The following is an 18014-nucleotide window of genomic DNA, read 5'->3' as shown; positions in this document are numbered from 1 at the left end:
GAGAGATGGCTCAGAGGTTAAGAGCACTGCCTTCTCTTCCAGAGGTCTTGAGTTCAATTCCCAGCAACTACATGGTGGCTCACAGCCATCTATAATGTGATCTGATGCCCTCTTCTGGCCTGCAGGTGTACATGCAGACAAAGCACTGCATATATAATAAATAATCAAATAAATAAATCTAAAAAAAAAAAAAAGAAATATATCTCTAATTCCAGAACTAGGAAGGCAGAGGAGGGCAGATCTCTGAGTTTGAGACCAGCCTGGTCTACATAACCGGTCAGTCTGTCTGAAAAAACAAAACAAGACAAAAAGAAAAAAGAGGAGGAGGAGGAGGAGGAAGAGAAGCAGCATGAAGAGACTTCCACCAGCAGATGGGATTCTAACTGGTATTGCAGAGTCAATAGGCTGACTTAGGTGGCAACGGGCATCTTAGTAAACTATGCTTTCTATGATAATACCCTTGAATCTCAGCAGTGTTTACTTAGCCTCAGCATAAAAAAAAAACCTGACAGTTTTTAATAGATATATCCTCAATTTTTCCAAGTAACAGTCTTAGTTACTGTCCTACTGCTGTGAAGAGGCACCATGAGTTCAAGGCCAGCCTGGGCTATATAGTGAGTTCCAGGATATCCAGGACTACAGAGAGAAACTGTCTCAAAAAGAAAGCAATAAATAGATAAATGATAGATAGATAGATAGATAGATAGATAGATAGATAGATAGATAGATAGTAAATCTTAAAGAAGTGGATTTTGGCTCTTGTCAGATCATCTCTAAACTGTGCACTGAGCTATCCACAGGGCTTTTCTTTTCTGCATATTGTATGATTTATACTGTTTGAATGTAGAGTCAGCCATATTTGCTGGCACAAATCTCACACAGCTATTTGTACAGCCTGTCCCTGTGTTGCTAGATTCAATTTGCTAAAATTTTGTTAAGTCCTCCCCCCCAACACACACTAAATTCAACAGTGATTTTGATCTATGTTTTGTCCCTGTGTCATCTGTGCTGGTTTTTCTACTGTGCTGATGTCTTCACACAGTGACCTAGGTAACTTTTCCTCTGGTACTCTGGAATAGCTTGGGTAGAAGAAGAATTAGTTCTTGCTTAGGAATTTGCTGGAATTCTACAGTGAAGTTGTCTAGTTCTTGGATTTTCTTGGCTGAAAAGATTTTAGCCACAGTTTAAATGTCTTTAATACATATAAATTATACAAGCTGTTCCTTCTGTTCCTTACCTCTGTTGGCTTACGTATTGTGGGTGTGTGTGTGTGAGTGTGTACACTATGGTGCACAACTGGAGGTCTGAAGACAAAGTGTAGAGGTCACTTCTCTCGTTCCATTATGTGGGTCCCCAGGATTGAACTCTGGTCCGTAGGCTTGACCACGAGCACCATTACCTGCCGGGCTATCACCTGGGGGAGGGGGGAGGTGCAAGCCTTTAATCCCAGCACTGGGGAGACGGAGGCAGGTGAGTTCGAGGCCAGCCTGGTCTACAACGTGAGTCCAGGACAGCCAAGTCTACAACAGAGAGACCCTGTCTCGAAAAACCAAAAAAGAAAACAAAACAAAACCCCAAACAACTTGCTGAGCTATCTTGGCGGCCCCCAGGCTACCTAACCTTGAGAAGGAATTACTGTTTGTGTCGTTAGGAACTTGTTATCAAGTTTATTAGCATAACGTCGTCACCCATTATGCTGTGTTCTTTGATTATCAGTTCTGCTTCCACAACCTAGAGTAATGGTGTCTGTCACTCCTAACAATGGTCAGTGTCCCCATCCCCGTCCTCGGCTGGTTAAAGGCATACAGTATTTAAACTTCTGCTCTTATTGATATTTCTTTTTTTTTTTTTAAGAGTTATTTATTATGTATACAGTGCTCTGCCTGCTTGTACCCCTGCAGGCCAGAAGAGGGCATCAGCTCTCATTATAGATGGTTGTGAACTGCCACGTGGTTGCTGGGAATTAAACTCAGGACCTCTGGAAGAGCAGTCAGTGCTCTTAACCGCTGAGCCATCTCTCCATCCTGTTATTGACATTTCTAAGCTGCTGTTCAACTTTCTATCCCATGGATCCTTGTACATCACTCCCAAAGGAAGTCCTTTCCTTCTAGATCTCCTTCCTCCTCATTCCACGCTCCCCACACCCCTGGCCCTACATCGCTCCTAAGACACTGCCTGTTCCCACAATGCCACATAAAGATATTTACACAACATGAACTTTTGGTGACTTAGTACACTATTTTAGGGTTCATCTATGCTCACACATGCATGATAATTTTATTTCTTTCTACAACTGGATGCGTACTTCACATCCCGCTAACCCAATCATTAGATGATAGGAATTTGAGGTATTATGACTTTCCCCTTGGGATAACGATGCTATGAACACTCCTGAATAGATTTGGCATAAACATGTTTCCATTTCATTTAGGTAAATACTTATGTTCAGAATTACTAGGTGAAATGGAGCTGTGCATTGAACTTTCTCTAATCCTTACAATCAAAACTTGAGATTGTCTGGATTTTGTTTGTTTTGAACAGGGTCTCATAGCCCTGTCCGGCCCAGAACTCATGAACTCACAGAGATCTGCCTGCCTCACCTCCCAAGTGTTGGGAGTTAAGGCGTGTGTCGCCTAGCCTAACTCGCTTTTTTAATTATGTCTACTCTGTGAAAATGACCCATGAGGTCCCACCTCCACCCCTTGGAGACAAGGTCTAATATCTGTGGATACCCTGGGATTTTCTTATGTACCCCAGGCTGGCCAGGCTCACAATCCTGCCTTCCCTTCCCAAACGCCGGGTTGGCAGGCCTTTGCCACCGAACCCAGAGGCTTCGGGTGCTGTTGGTTGTCACCTTTGCATTGTTTCTTGTGCTTGCTGTTTGTTTAGCCTTTTAAACCTGTGTCTATGGTATTCCTCTGACATTTGGAAGCCTTTCAGGCATAATCCACTACCGTGTTTTCTCCTTCTCCCTCCTGCTTGAGGCAGGGTCTGCAGTTACACCTGTGCGAGGTTCACCACTCAGTCTTCCTGTCTCTCTGTGCATCTTCTGTTGGGTAGTTTCTATTGCTCCCTTACACTTCTGCCTTTTCTGTAGAGCTCTGGGTCCTGAGGGAAGGGATTTAATGGGGACATCCTCTTTAGGAAGTGAGTTCATATGTGTGCTAGTCCTGTTGTGTCTCAAAGGCCTTGTAAGAGCCAGTGGGGATGAAAAAAAACCAAGGAGCTACTTTAGATACTCTGGAACTGGCGTTATGGATGGTTGTGAGCCACCATTTGGGTGCTGTGAATCAAACCCAAGTCCTCTGCAAAAGCAGCCAGTACTTTTTTAAAATTAAAATAGCTTTTTTATACAATGTATTCTGATTATGATTCCCCTCCCCCAACTCCTTCCAGATCCTCCTTAGTTCCCATCCTCCCAAGTCCATATGCTTGCTCATCACTCTCATTATAAAGCAAACAGGAATATTAAAAACATAATAAAATATATATATATATAACAAGGTTGGGCAAAGTGGCACACACCTTTTATCCCAGCACTAGAGGGAGGCAGAAAGAAGCAGGCAGATCTCTGAGTTCCAGGCTAGCCTGGTCTACAGAGTGAGTTCCAGGACAGCCAGAGCTATACAAAAAAACTCTGTCTCAAAAACCAAAACAATAAACAAAATAAAACCAATCAAACAACAACACAAAACAAGAATAGGGTGAAGCAAACAAACAGGAGAAAAGAGTTAGAGGAACAAGCACAAGAAACACAAGCAATAGTTTACACACAGAAAACCCATAAAAACAGAACTTGAAACCATAATCTACAAGCAAGTCATGGACCTTAAGGTTAAAAAATATGTCCAGACAAAGCATTATGAAAACAAAAACAAACAAACAAACAAAAACCCTCCAAATGTAAAAGGAACTTTTATTTGCCTGTTTAAATTGTTCCCTTGGAAGATCACTGCCTCTGCCTGCTAACCTAGGCCTAGTACCAGAAGCTTCTAGCCTCTGTACAATGTAACCTAGGCCTAGAATGTTTTCAGCCTCTGAGAATTACTGCGGAATAAGCTCACCCTTTCTTGTTCTTACTGAGCTCTGGGCTGGCTGGTTCAACTCAGACTCCTCTCCCAGCTGACTTACTCAATCTGACTTCTCTCTTAGCCCCTGAATTGCTCTGCCTTACCTCAAACTAACTCCAGCGGTCTTTTCTAATCTTCTGGTTCCTTCTCATTCTCTGGCTCCTTCTGCCTACAACCTCTCTCTGTAAAATTCTCCCAGTGAAACTGCCTCCTTTTCTCTCCAAATTGCTCCTTAAGTAGCTTCCCTTTCCTCTCTCTTCTTGTGAGAGTTGGGCATATCCTATTCTGTCAAATCTTTCTCTGATTCATCACTTTTTCTGCCACTCAAACCTTACTATCAAACATGGGTGCTTCCTTCTGCACACTAACTTTACCTTCATGGTCTGGGATTAAAGACATGTACCACCACACCTGGACCTAAGCTTTTCTTTACCTGAAACTTGCTCTATACCAGGCTGCCTTTGAACTCAGATCTGCTTGCGTGTGTCTCCTGGATTAAAGGAGTGTTTGTATTCCAACAGGATCACACAGACCTAGAAGGTCTTTGGATGTGATCTCTTGCCTGAGCAGCCATGCTCTGAATTAAAATTCCTCTATGCCCAAAAGTTCTATTGAGTTTGTTTGGCGTTAGATAGCCTGTTGCTTAGCACAGGGCCTACTTTTAAGCATGGTTTTTATATCCAGTGTATATATTTTAAGAAGCCTTTACTATATTAGGTTTCCATGTGACCCCAAAAGTGTCCCTTAATTTTAGGCTGTCTCTCCCCGTATATTCTCCCTTACTCCCTTCTTTTACCTTCCTGTTGGATTCTCCCATTCCAGTCTCCTGCCCCCCGTCCCCCCCCAAGCCATCCATAACTATCTCTTCTATTTCCTCTTCTTAGGGAATATCCCTTCCCTACATAGACCCTTACTCTACATATTCTCTGCGATTATATGGATGGTAGCCTGCTTATCAAAGACTTAACAACTTAACACCTATAGGCAAAGACATACCATGTTTGTAGTTTTGGATCTGGGTTACCTCAGGAGGATTTTTTTTTTCTAGCTCCACCTATTTACCTGAGAATTTTATATTATATTTTGTACACATACCACATCCTTCTTATCCATTTATCTGCTGATGGACATATAGGGTGTTCTCAATTTTTGACAATTATGATTAGAGCAGCAATAAACACCATTGAGCAAGTGCCTCTGTAGTCGGACGTAGAGACCTTTGGGTATGTATACCCACCAGCAGGGCTAAGTGTTCCCTTTACCCTGCATCTCTGGCAGCATGGGCTGTCATTTGTTTTGTTTATCTTGGCCGTTCTGAGTGAGTCTGAAATCTCAAAGCAGCTTTGGTTTGCATTTCCCTGATGGCTGAGGATGCTGAATGTTTCTTTAAGTGTTTCTCAGCCATCTGTGTTTCATTTTTTTGAGAACTCTCTGTTTAGATCTGCACCCCATTTTTAATTGGGTTATTTGTTTTCTTTATGTCCATGGTTTTGTTTTTTAGTTCTTTATGTGTTTTAAATATCAACCCTCTATCGGGTTGTGTAACTGGTAAAGACCTCTTCCCATCCTATAGCCTGCAACTTTGCATGAATGACAGAATTGTTTGCTATACAGAAGCTTTTCAGTTTTCTGTGGTCTTCTTTATTAATTGCTGTTCTTTGTTTGTTTGTTTTTTGTTTTGTTTTTTTAAGACAGGGTTTCTCTGTGTTAGCCTTGGCTGTCCTGGACTTGCTTTGTAGACCAGGCTGGCCTTGAACTCACAGTGATCCGCCTACCTCTGCCTCCCAAGTGCTGGGATTAAAGGCGTGCGCCACCACACCCGGCTTAATTGTTGTTCTTAATGCCTGGGCTATCAGTGTTCTGTACACAAAGTCTTCTCCTGTACCAATGAGGTCAAGGCTGTTCCCCACTTTCTCTCCTATCAGATTCCATGTATCTGGTCTTATGTTGAGTCCTTGATCCATTTGGGGTTGAGTTTTGTGCAGGGTGATCAGTATGGATCTGTTCACAGTCTTCTACATGCAGACACCCAGTTTTACCAGCACCGTTTGCTAAAGACAAGTCTTTTTTCCCAGCGGGTTTTCTGGGCTGCCTCTCCTCCTTTGGGGTGGGGCTCTCTGTTGTGTCAGGCATGAGGGGGCATGAGGGGCCTTCTGGAGCACTGACTGTGTCTCCCTCTCAGTATTCCTTACAAACCCCATCAGCATTCCTCAGCCTCCCTGGAATCAGCATACTGTCTTCTGTCACCAGCGTGATCAGAACTGTTCTTCCCTGTGTTTTGTTGTTGTTGTTGTTGCTGCTGCTGCTGCTGCTTTGAGCAGCAGGGCACATCTTATTCCAGTTATTTCATTTTTTAATAATAAAAATTGCACCATTAAAAAAAGTCAACGCAATTGTTTTATTATGTGTTATATGCATCTCCTCTCACTCTTCTGTCTCCTAGTGTATATGAGTGCTCTATTTGCATGTACACCTACACACCACAGGAGGGCATCAGATCACATTACAGATGATGGTGAGCCACCATATGGCTGCTGAGAATTGAACTCAGGATGTCTGGAACAGCAGCCAGTGCTCTTAACCTCTGAGCCATCTCTCCAGCCCCTTCTTGCCGTTCTAAAAGCTCATTTAAAAGACTGCCAGTTCAGGCTGGGTGTGGTGACACCTTTAATCCCAGCACTCAGAAGGCAGAGGCAGGCGAATCACTGTGAGTTCCAGGCCAGCCTGGTCTACAAAGTGAGTCCAGAACAGCCAAGGCTATACAAAGAGACCCTGTCTCAAAACCCTCCTCCCCCCCCCCCCCCCGCCCTCCAAAAAGACTGTCTATTCTATTTACGTAGAATTTCTGTACAGTGATTTAGTTGAATAGGACAGCTATGCAAACTCAGGTGTGAAAACAATATAGGTTTATACCCAGACCCAACTCCTAACAAAAGCAGACTTTCTGGTCTGTGGGAAACATCCTATTATGTCCTTATCAAAGCCAGCAAGGGTAGGCAGCCGAGTCTTCCTCCAAACATGCCTGCTCTGCTCTCGTTGTATAGGACAGTGTTGGAAGCAGGCTGCCCATCTGGTCTGTCACACAATCTCCTGAACTGCCAAGCAGCAGTAAGTCACACTGCCCCCAAGGAGAGGAGCCCACGCGTTTGCCTACTTGTTTTATATGTGGGTGAGAATCAGAGGCTAATGTTAACTCGTGTGTGTGTGTGTGTGTGTGTGTGTGTGTGTGTGTGTGTGTGTGAGATCTCCAGTTGACTTGTAAATCAAAGCAGAGAAATTAAGCAGATGATTGGAGGAGAGGAGCAGGCTGCGGGTTGCAGGAGATGCAGACGAAGTTTCCTCTCTTGAGCAGTGTGGGGGTGGAGATGGGGTGGGGACAGAAGCCAATAGAAGGTTTTCATAGTGCGTTTGTGTGAGCCTGCCATTGGGGTCGGCCACATCTGTCTGGGTTTATGTTGCCTCTAACAGACAAGATGCCTGTCAAGGACAGAGCTTCACACCATAACCCACCCCCACCCGTGTGTGCGTGTGCATGTGCGTGCATGCATATGTGCGTGCGTGCGTGTGTGTGTTTGTGTGTGTGTGTAACTGTAGGTGACTAGGCGCCCTGCGAGGGAGCTTGTATAAAAGAGAGGATCAGAGTGTGTGAGCAAGCGAGCATAAAGGAAGGAAACTGTGTAGCGGATTTTAAAACACAATTTGTGTTTGGATTCTGGGCTGGGAAACAGGAGAGAGCGACAGGACAGACAGAATACGAAGGTCTCCACCCACAGAGGTCCCAGAACCAAGTACAAAAGGAAACATTGTAAGCAGAGAGCCAGCGGGCTCCACCTGACTCAGACTGCGGCTGAGGGGTGGGACCAGGACTAGAAGGTTCGGCAGCAGCCAGCTCCTCTCCTGCAGGTCTCACTCCCCCTCCTAGTACCCCCCCACCGCTTCCACCTCCACAGCTAGTGAAGCTGTGGGTAGGGGAGGCATACATCAAGCTCGCCAGAATGAGGCAGGATGGTGTGAGCTCCAGCGCCCTGCATTTGCTGGGGCAGCGGTGGCAACACTTGGTTATTCAAGGCTGGAATTCAAATGAGTCTGGCACTGCTCCAAGTCTCAAGGCTTAGGAGAGAGAGGCGCATTAACAATTCATCAAGATCAGCCTTGCGTGGGCTCAGCAACCTCCCCCCCACCCCCACCCCCCCACCCCCGCCATCGGCATCCCTCCCTCTGTCACTGATTTGGGGCTGGGTGGGGGGGCTCTTCCAGAGCACTTCTCCTGTCAGTCTATGAGCAGGGGTGGGGGTGGGGGTGTCTGAAGTTAGGCAGATTTTTCTCATCACATGATGGGGGACCTGTATCATGTGATGGCTCCGGTGATGTTGGAGGCGGCATGTGACTCCCAGGGCTACGTGGGCTCAAAAACAATTTAAATACAAAAACACACGCAGGTTCCCCTCCTTTCCTTTGCCTTTTGGTCTGGCTCTCTCTACCTTTTGGCGTTGGTGCCTGACCGAATGGAAAACCCTTCTTCGTTTTGCAGCCTGTGAGCTCCGGGTACCTGGAGACCAGGCCCCTGTGCTGCCCCCACCCCAGGAACCGTGCCCTCATCTTTCTGCAGTCCTCTGACTATCAGCCGGGTAAGTTGCTGAATACTTTAACAATTATCTGGGAAGCTGTCCTCAACTGTCTCATTAGCATGCACAGGACACCCTCCCAGGGCAGGGTGGAAGAGAGCTGGGGGGGGGGGGAGGGAGGCACCCGAGGCTCTGGGGAGCTACGCTCTGGGCCCTGCCCGGTGGAGCTAGGTTCTAATGGGTCCCCAGTCTGTCCCCTGCCACGCTTTTCTTCTGCCTGCTGTAAGCCTCTCCATCATCTTGTTCTTTTCTGGCCCTTTTTCATGATCTCTCTCTCTCTCTCTCTCTCTCTCTCTCTCTCTCTCTCTCTCTGTATGTGTGTGTGTGTGTCTTCCTGTCTCTCGCATCGCGGCACCACCTACCACCTCTCATCTTGTTTTGCACATTTCTGTCTCTCTCTCTCTCTCTCTCTCTCTCTCTCTCTCTCTCTCTCTCTCTCTCTCTCTAGCTTGTTTTTGTTTTTGATACCTAAATTGTATGTCGTTTCTGTCCAGGAATGAAGAGGCCAGGTCCAAAGGACTTGGCAACTGGAAATATATGCTAAGGTCCCTTGTCAGCTTTTTCCTGCACTCAAATGATGCCGCGTTGGGGTTGTTTGAAGGTTGTTTGTTAACCCCCAGGTGCCAGCCCAGCCTGGGTTCATCAGGTGACAGGAGGCAGGGTGACAGCCATCAGGAGGCACATCTCTGTGACGCCAAACATTTGACTTTGAGGGAGGCATCAAGGCTGCAAGCAGAGCTAACATTCAGTGCCCAGGGACATTCTCAGGTACCACACACAGGCCAGCTCACAGAGCCAGCTCCCAGTCTGAGGCCACACCTTTGCATATGGAGGCAGAATTGGCCTTGTGGGAAGCTGAAATGAATCCCATGAGAATCCCATCGTGACAGCCTCTGTATGCACAGGGCAAGTAGGTTGCTGTAGGCAAGCAGCTATCTGTTCAAGAAGAAACAACTACAGACCACAGTCGACCCAGCAGCTCAGGAAGAGAGTGTCATCTTTAGCCCCTCGGGGAAAGCGAGGCACAGAATGACCTTAAGCTTACTTGCTTAAGGTCGCACAGGTAGTAAATAACCAAGTGGGATTTGGGCCCCAGCAGTTTCTCCCTAGGGCCTACGCAGTTAACCATCAGGGTAACCTGCCTGAAAAAAAAAACAAAAAAACCACAAGCCAACAGTTACCATGCAACAGGTACCAAGCAGGGTTAGGGCTGATTTTGTGCACAAAATAGAAACACCCTGTTCTTACATAGATTAAGCACAAGGCAATCTATTGTTTCAAACCAGGCTATTTGCTAAGAAAGAAAATAACACAGTACCAGGAAAGCACAGAAGACAGATTTCAGGCCGAAAAGGGGGAATGAAGGGAACGTGGTTAGAGGAGACAGCTCATGATGATGTGATCTGAGTCGGAGCCAACATGGTGAAGGGGCAAAAAGAGCTCTCCAAGCAGAGGTGGAGACAGGGCAAAAGCCCGACTTAAGAGACCACCCCAGCCCCTTGAAGTGCAAAGCCTGTGGGCTCAGCAGACTACATGGATGTGACTGTGCCGACTAGCATGTTCTGGACTGTAAAGGGCTCTGTTGTGGATCCTGCTTGGGGTCTTAGATTCCATCCCAGGATTAGTGAGCAACCATGCTGGACTTGCAGCATGAAGAAAAACCCTCCAGGAAGTGAACTGGTTTGTGTTGGGTTGCAGACCACCTCCAGGGCAGTAGCTTGGAAGTAGGATCCTTTGTAGCTCTTTGTTCTGGGAGTCAGCCATTGCGGCTGAGATGATGGTGAGCAGCACTGTACTTGACAGCGCTGGCTCGGCCAGCTAGGTAGCCCAGTAGGCTGGCTGGGATTAGAGGTCGGTCGTGATGAATGGCAGGGGCATTGAAATTGGCCAGGCCTTCTTCTAACGGTGCACTTCCGGTTAAAGCAGAGACTGGTAACTCGTGGTCAGATAATAAGTGGCTGCTGACGCTTAGCCTGAAACGGGACCTCTGTGTCACTCCCCCCAAGGCCCAGTGGGTAGAGAGATCCTAAGAGTCAGAGGATAGATGGGTGCTGTGATGTGCTAGCTTCTAGATGTGGCACGGCCACTGCGATTGTAAACACACAACAGCTGCGGCTGGATAAGACCTTCGCACATGCGCAAAGGATATGGAAGTGGGAGGGAGGGGGATAAGTTGGGAAAAAGAAGGGGTTGGCAGAAATGGGAGCGGGATAAGGAGTGAGTAAGGACAGTGTGTTGCATACATGTATGAAATCCTCAAAAATAAAACAGAAAAAAAAAGTAGACAGATGTGTAACTGTGTGACTCCATATTCAGTCTTTTCCATGGCATGGCTGGATCTCAACAGCAGCCAGAAAGGGGGAAACTTGGGCTGGAGAGGTGGCTCAGTGGTTAAGAGTACTCACTGACTGCTCTTCCAGAGGTCCTGAGTTCAATTCCCAGCAACCACATGGTGGCTCACGGCCATCTATTCTGGGATCTAATGCCCTCTTCTGGCCTGCATGTGTACATGCAAGCAGAGCACTGTATACATAATAAACAAATAAATCTTTTTTTTTTTTTTTTAAGAAAGAAAGGGGAAAACTCAGTCTGCAGCCATTCTCAGACCTCTGCCTGCACTGCTGCTGCTGCTACTGCCCCATTGGCCTAAACAAACCACACAGTCAGGATCAGAGCGGAGAGATACACCATTTGATTCAGGAAGTTACAAAATACCGCGTCTATTTTTTTTCCAGACTTACTACTTGTATTCAAGTAGATAAGCTTGAGGCTGGAGAGATGACTCAATCAGCAGAGTGCTTGCCACACAAGCAGAAGGACCTGAGTTCAGATCCCCAGAGCGTGTGTAAAGAGCTGGGCTTGGTGGCATGCTCCAATGACCCCCAGCACTGGAGGAAGGCAGGGGGACACAGACAGGTAGATTCCTCAATCTCATCGGCCAGTGAGTCCAGCTGGATGGATGAGCCTCAGGCTCAGTGAGGGACCTTGTTTAAGAACTAAAGGCAGAGAATGATGAAGGTAAAACGCCCAACATCACCCACATACACACCATACCGTGCACGCACGCACGCACGCACGCACGCACGCACGCACGCACACTACTGGATAATTCCTCTGTACCATTGGGAGGAACTAAAGCCAAGAGGTACCATGAAGCCATGAGAATGAGCCTACCCTGGTCGAGTCTGCATATATGACTGGGAAAGATCTTGCTTGGGGTCCTAAGGCAAGACGGCGGATGTAGCACAATGGGGTCGCCTCCCCGCACATGACTGAGAATGTCCAAGGAGGTTTTTGAGATGTTGCCCTAAAATGAAATTAGATCCAGATAGAACTCGGCATCCTTCTATTTTCACACAATGACAGCACATGCAGAGGTCCTGGGACAGCAAGAATGTGGCTCTGAGGAGGCGGGAGAAGGGAAACGACGGAGGTTAGTGTAGTAGCCGTGCGGCTGGGCAGATACGCATCGTTTTGAAGAGGGGGAAGTGAGTGTGCTAAAGCTGGTAGTGGGGGATCACAGAGCAGAACCAAATGCTTAGTCAGAGCAGAGAAATGTGTTTAAAGTTGTGCACTTGCCTCCAATAACATTTAATTGCCTGGGACCAAGTACCTGGCCGTGGTAGAGGCCAGTCAGGTTGAAAAATTCCACAGAGAGAGAGAGAGAGAGAGGTTGGGGGTTGGGGGGCGTTGAGGGGGGGAGGCAAGGTTACAAAAGAAATGAATGGAAGGTGAGTCTGGCAGGACAGAGTAAGAACAGGAGCAGGAGTCATAGGCAGTGAGGGAACTCTCGAAGTACCAGAAGCTACAGTGAGTGAAAGGGCTGTATCCCAGGTTGACCTAAAACGTAGCCCCGCCCCCTCCACCCCCACCCTACCCCCCAGCCTCAGCCTTCTGAGTGCTAGGATTATAGGCATCCACCCCCACACCCAACCCAAAGTGACTGGTACTCTCTCCCGGGAGCATCAGTTCAGTCTGTGCCACCTGCACACTTGCTAGAAAGGCTGGCATCCAGGTCCACCCCAGGCCTTCTGCATCCCCACACACAGTTCAACGGGAGCCTCGGGTGATTCATAAACACACTGGAGCTTGAGAAACGCAGGGCTGGGCTGCTGCTGCTGCTGCTGCTGGGGAAAACCGATGCTATTCTGAGCAAGAGAGTGAATCCCAAATCCCACACTCCTTATTTTTATTCTCCTTTCAAAGCAGGTCTTGATTTAACCAGTGTTCCTCCCCTTCCTTGCTCCTGGTTCTTATTTTATATGTTATTACTCAAAATTGAAAACATGTACATATGGATAATATAGTAAAACCTACGGAACCATTATCACCTTCAGTGATTCCCAGCTCATGAGCAATCTTCTACACACACACACACACACACACACACACACACACACACACACACAGTATCCCTCCCTCTTGACTGAAGTCTTTGGTATAATAAAATTTTACAAATAAGTTTTTCCGATTTGGGGTCTTTCGTTTTTATTTATTTATTTATTTATTTATTTATTTATTTATTTATTTTTACTTGTTTTGAGACTGGGTGCCTCTATGTATCCCTGCCTGTCCTAGAACTCACTATATAGAGAGGGCTGGCCTCGAACTCAAAGAGATCCTCCTGCCTCTGTCTCCAGAGTGCTGGGATTACGGTTATAGGCAGGCTACCACGCTCAGACCTACATAGAAATTTGTAACTGTCTCTCTTTTAATTTTTTTTTTTCAGTGCTAAGATTGAGGGGAGGTCTTTCACAAGCTAGGCAGTCCCTCTGCTGTGCAACCACGCTTCCAGCTCCAAGAACTGCCCTTCCTCCTTTAAACATAACTGCTACCCCATCACCTCCTCCCCCGAAACAAGAGTAAGTTCTTATCCTAAACTACCCAGCATGCATAGTGGCAATTGTCACCTGCCACTTAATCTGTTACCAGTTTGAACATTTAAATGAGCCCACATGTAGCTACTGGTTAGTGTACCTCTTACTGTCTTCTTTAACTAATTAGAATTTTGGGTTAAGGAAATCATTTGTTTCAGTCTAGACTTTGCCAGTCCTGGTGCCATTTAATATACTCCTCTGTCCTTTGTAATTTTTGTAAATATATAAAGGGAAATACCTTTGAAAAGATGCTTCAGGGGCTGGAGAGAGGGCTCAGTGGTTCAGAATATGGGATGCTCTTCCGGAGGACTCAGGTCTGATCCCAGCACCTACATGGTGGCTCACTTGGTTCTAACTTCAGTTTCAGGAGATCCAGCACCCTCTTCTGGGGTTCTTGAGTATTGCACACATTGGTGCATATACACATTTGCAGGCAAACACTCACACATGAAACAAAGCTAAATGAATCCTTTTTTAAAAGAGTGAGGCACACCAGAGTACATACAGAGTGTGTGCATGCTGAAGCGTCAGAGGCTGCGTTGCACAGTTCAGTACCCCGACAGGTCCCCGACAGTGTCTCACTGTCCTCCCTAGCAGCTGCTTTGATTTGAAATGTGCAATAACATGCCAGCCTTCTTTGTGGTTGTATCACCCACGTGTATTCCTAAGGAACAGCTTATTTAATGCCTTTCAACCTTTTGTGAGTGCAGCTCCAACTGGGTGTTCTTCTGGCTCCCTGCTTACTATTTTGTGAGGTTTGCCCATGTTGGAGAGAGTAGCTGTAAATTCCTTTCATTTCTGCCAGTGACAGACTACAACTGATCATCTGCTCTTGATTGGCATTTGGAATGTTTCCGCAGTTTCCTGCCCTTATGACAGTGCTACTGTGCATATTTGAGTGCGTGTTTCACTGTGTACCTGTGCAGGGATGTCTCCAGGCTGTGTGTGCACAGGGAAAAGTCCCAGGTCATAGAACATGCATCCGTTCAGCTCTGCAAGAGAGAAGCAAACTGCTTTCTGCCAGAGGCTGCTGTCCCTTTGCAGTTCCTACACCGTTTAATCTCCTTTTCTCTTGGTTCCTTGCACCAGCTGGGGCTTCTGATAAAAATGACAGAAAAAGAACCAATTATCTTTGTCTCCTGACCTCAAAGGCAAAGACCTCAGCATTCTGCAGTTAGGTGACATGGATACCCAAGGGTTCGGTTGTTGTAAGGAGTTTTGTTTCTTGTCAAATGAAGAAAGTTCCTCCCTTGCTCTGAGCCTTTTAAAAACATTTTTATTGTTGGTGTTGGTGTTTGTTTCATCAAGTGGTTTTTATTTGTCTTTGAAATCCTAACATGATTTCTCTACTTTGCTCTTCCAGGGGAGCGAGTGATGTTTAACTCTCACAAGCTAGGTGGGAGTTCCCTAAGTGGTGTCAGCTTTACCACGATCACATAGCATCCTTTTGTGTAACTGGATTTGGCTCATCTGTATTACATTTCTAGATTTGAATTGGTCTATGAGTATATATTTCTTTAGTCTTTGTTTTTTTGTTTGTTTGTTTTTGGTTTTGGTTTGTTGTTTTTGTTTTTGGTTTTTTTGAGACAGGGTTTCTCTGTTATCTTGGCTGTCCTGTACTCGCTTTGTAGACCAGACTGGCCTTGAACTCACAGCGATCCTCCTGCTTCTGCCTCCCAAGTGCTGGGATTAAAGGCGTGCGCCACCACACCCTGCTAAGTCTTTGTTAAGGAAAGGAATATTCCTATAATTTCTCTCCTAACTATCTTACTGGATTTGGGATGAGGCTTGTGCCACACTGAGACAATGAATTTGGAAGATTTCTCGTTGTCTTATAGTTTCCTTGAAGGAGTTTGGGCTGGGTTAATAGGTTTCTTCCCTGGGCACGTCCCTGAACAGACTTTTCTAGTCAAGGGGGCTAGAGAGATGGCTCAGCGGTTAATAGAAACTGGAGAGGACCAGACCTTGGTTCCCAGTGCCCACACTGTCTCACAACTGCCTGCAACTCCAGTTCTAAGTGATTGACACACCCTTCTGGCCTCTGCACGATGCCACCTGCACACCTCACGCACATACTTACACAGGCTCTTGTGCATACACATAAGGTTAAAATAAGTAAATCTCTACAAAGAAATCAATTTGTTAGTGAAGCGGTTAGGACTTAGAGTTCGCGTCACAGAAAAGTTACAAATACGCATTCACTGTTTTTAGTAGATGTGGGACTCATAATTTCTCTCTGTTTTGGTAAGTTGGTTTTGTTTTTCCTGGGCATTTGCCCATCAAGTTGTAACTATCTATTTTATTTTCATAGTGTTATAGTAATATTTTATTATTTTTCAGTACCTATAGGCTTTAGTGTCCTTTTGATCTATTCTGCATTTTTCTTTCATCAGTTTCTTTTTACAAAGCACTTACCCATTTTTTCCTTAAGTTGTCCAAAGAACCAACTTTTAAAAATTAAATTGTGAAGAATTGGTTTCATTATACTTCATTCTTAGAACAAAATTTGTTTTTGTCTAAAGAACCTATTCTTGTGCTGGCATGACGGCCCAGTTAGAGAAGGCACAGGCACCTGAGTTTGACCCCTGCAAGCTGCCCTCTGCCCTCCACTCGTGTCCATGACGTGCACACAACTCACACCCATACTCACACATCAGACACACATAGTAATAGGTGACAAAAATAGGCAAAAATAAAAACAAAAAAGAGGACTTGCTCTTGATTTTGTCCATTCTGTTTATTGTATGTTTGCTTTCTAGTTTAGTAATTTCTTCGTGTTAATAATTCCTTCTAGCTCTTTAAGGTTTTGGTTTTTGTTTGTTTACTTTTTTGCTTTTTTGTTTGTTTGTTTGTTTGTTTTGAGACATGGTCTCACTGTTGAGACCAGGCTGGCCTCAAATTCACAGAGATCTGTATGCCTTTGCCTCCTGAGTGCTAGGATTAAAGATATACACCACCATGCCTGGCTTTTTTGAGTTTAATTTACTATTTTCTTTTAAAACTTCTTGACATGAGTTCTTGGATCTTTGATTCTTTCAGCTTTTCTTCTTTCTGGTATAGACATATAGAGCTCTTAGCCAGGCTCTAGCTGGACCCATACTTTGGCATGTAATATTTTTATTATCTTGACTTAAGAATATCTTAGTCAGGCATGATGGCACACGCCTTTAATCCCAGCACTCGAGAGGCAGAGGCAAACGGATCGCTGTGAGTTTGAGGGCAGCCTGGTATACAAAGCGCATCTAGGACAGCCAAGATAACATAGAGAAACCCTGTCTTGAAAAAAAAATCTTATCATTTCCACCAGGAAAATTATTTGCAACATATTCCTCCTAAAACATGAAGGGCCAGCCTAGTCTACGAAGTGAGTCTAGGATAGCCAAGGTTACACAGAGAAACCCTGTCTTGAAAAACCAAAAAAAAATTTTTATGTGTTTGTATTCTCTAAATGAAGAGAAATATGATAACATCTTTCTAAAATTATAGAGATAATATACATATATATTAATTATACCATTGTGTATAATTATTTATATATTTTATACATGATAACTTTATATTATATTTTATATAATATATAAATATATTACATATAATTATAGAAATTATTATATGTTACATTACAATGATTATATATTATATTTATAATTATAGAAAAATGGTGGGGGTTTTTTGTTGTTTTGATTTGGTTTTGGTTTTTCGAAACAGGGTTTCCCTGTATGCCTTGGCTGTCCTGGACTTGATTTGTACACCAGGCTGGCCTTGAACTCTCAGAGATCTGCCTGCTTCTGCCTCCCAAGTGCTGGGATTAACGGTGTGCACCACCACCACCTGGCAGAAAGGTGTTTTATATTATATATTATTTCTATGATTGTAGAAAGATATATCTTTTGATCCTTATGGTATGTTAACCCAGTGAGGTTTTTTTCTGATTTTTATTTATTTTATTCTAATGGTGTGTTTTGCCTGCAAGTATGTCTATTCACCATGCGTGTACATCAATGGTTCTCCCCCCCCCCCAGACAGGGTTTCTCTGTGTAGCCTTGCCTGTCCTGGAATTCTCTTTGTAGACCAGGCTGGCCTCAAACTCACAGAGATCTACCTGCCTCTGCCTCCTAAGTGCAGGGATTAAAGGCCTGTGCCACCACCATCCGGCCAATGGTTCTTTTTAAAAAATCACTTTAAGAGTTGGTTTTTCCTTCTACCATCTGATTCATGGGAACTGAACTCAGGTCATAAAGCTTGGTGCAAAACTATGTGCAGAACTACCTCCTCGTCCTGACTCACTGTTTCCTAAAGCCTCTGTGTGCCTTGGTTCCTTATGTAGTCTTAGTAGATCTATGAAGCCAGATGTGGTGTACACTTGTAATCCCAGCACTCAAGATGCTGAGGCAAGGTGGATCGGGAGTTCCAGGTCAGCCTGGGCTACATAGTGAAGCCCT

General features: G+C 45.2%; 1 protein-coding gene across 3 annotated transcripts in view; it reads left to right on the top strand.

Annotated features, from left to right (window-relative positions):
• Positions 1–8458: 8458 nt before the first annotated feature.
• TNRC6A (trinucleotide repeat containing adaptor 6A) overlaps positions 8459–18014 on the top strand; it is a 171979-nt gene continuing 162423 nt past the window's right edge. For 2 of the 3 annotated variants that reach the window (XM_084767106.1, XM_084767104.1), the window contains exon 1: positions 8459–8698. The gene's annotated coding sequence lies outside the window, so the exon portion shown is untranslated. The remainder of the gene's footprint in view (positions 8699–18014) is intronic. The other variant, XM_084767108.1, reaches the window with a different exon arrangement.

Source organism: Acomys minous, assembly GCF_964271855.1.
Source record: "Acomys minous genome assembly, chromosome: 2".
NCBI classification, from domain to species: Eukaryota; Metazoa; Chordata; class Mammalia; order Rodentia; family Muridae; genus Acomys; species Acomys minous.
The sequence above is the reverse complement of the archived record's forward strand: the minus strand, read 5'-3'. Positions and strand labels throughout refer to the sequence as shown.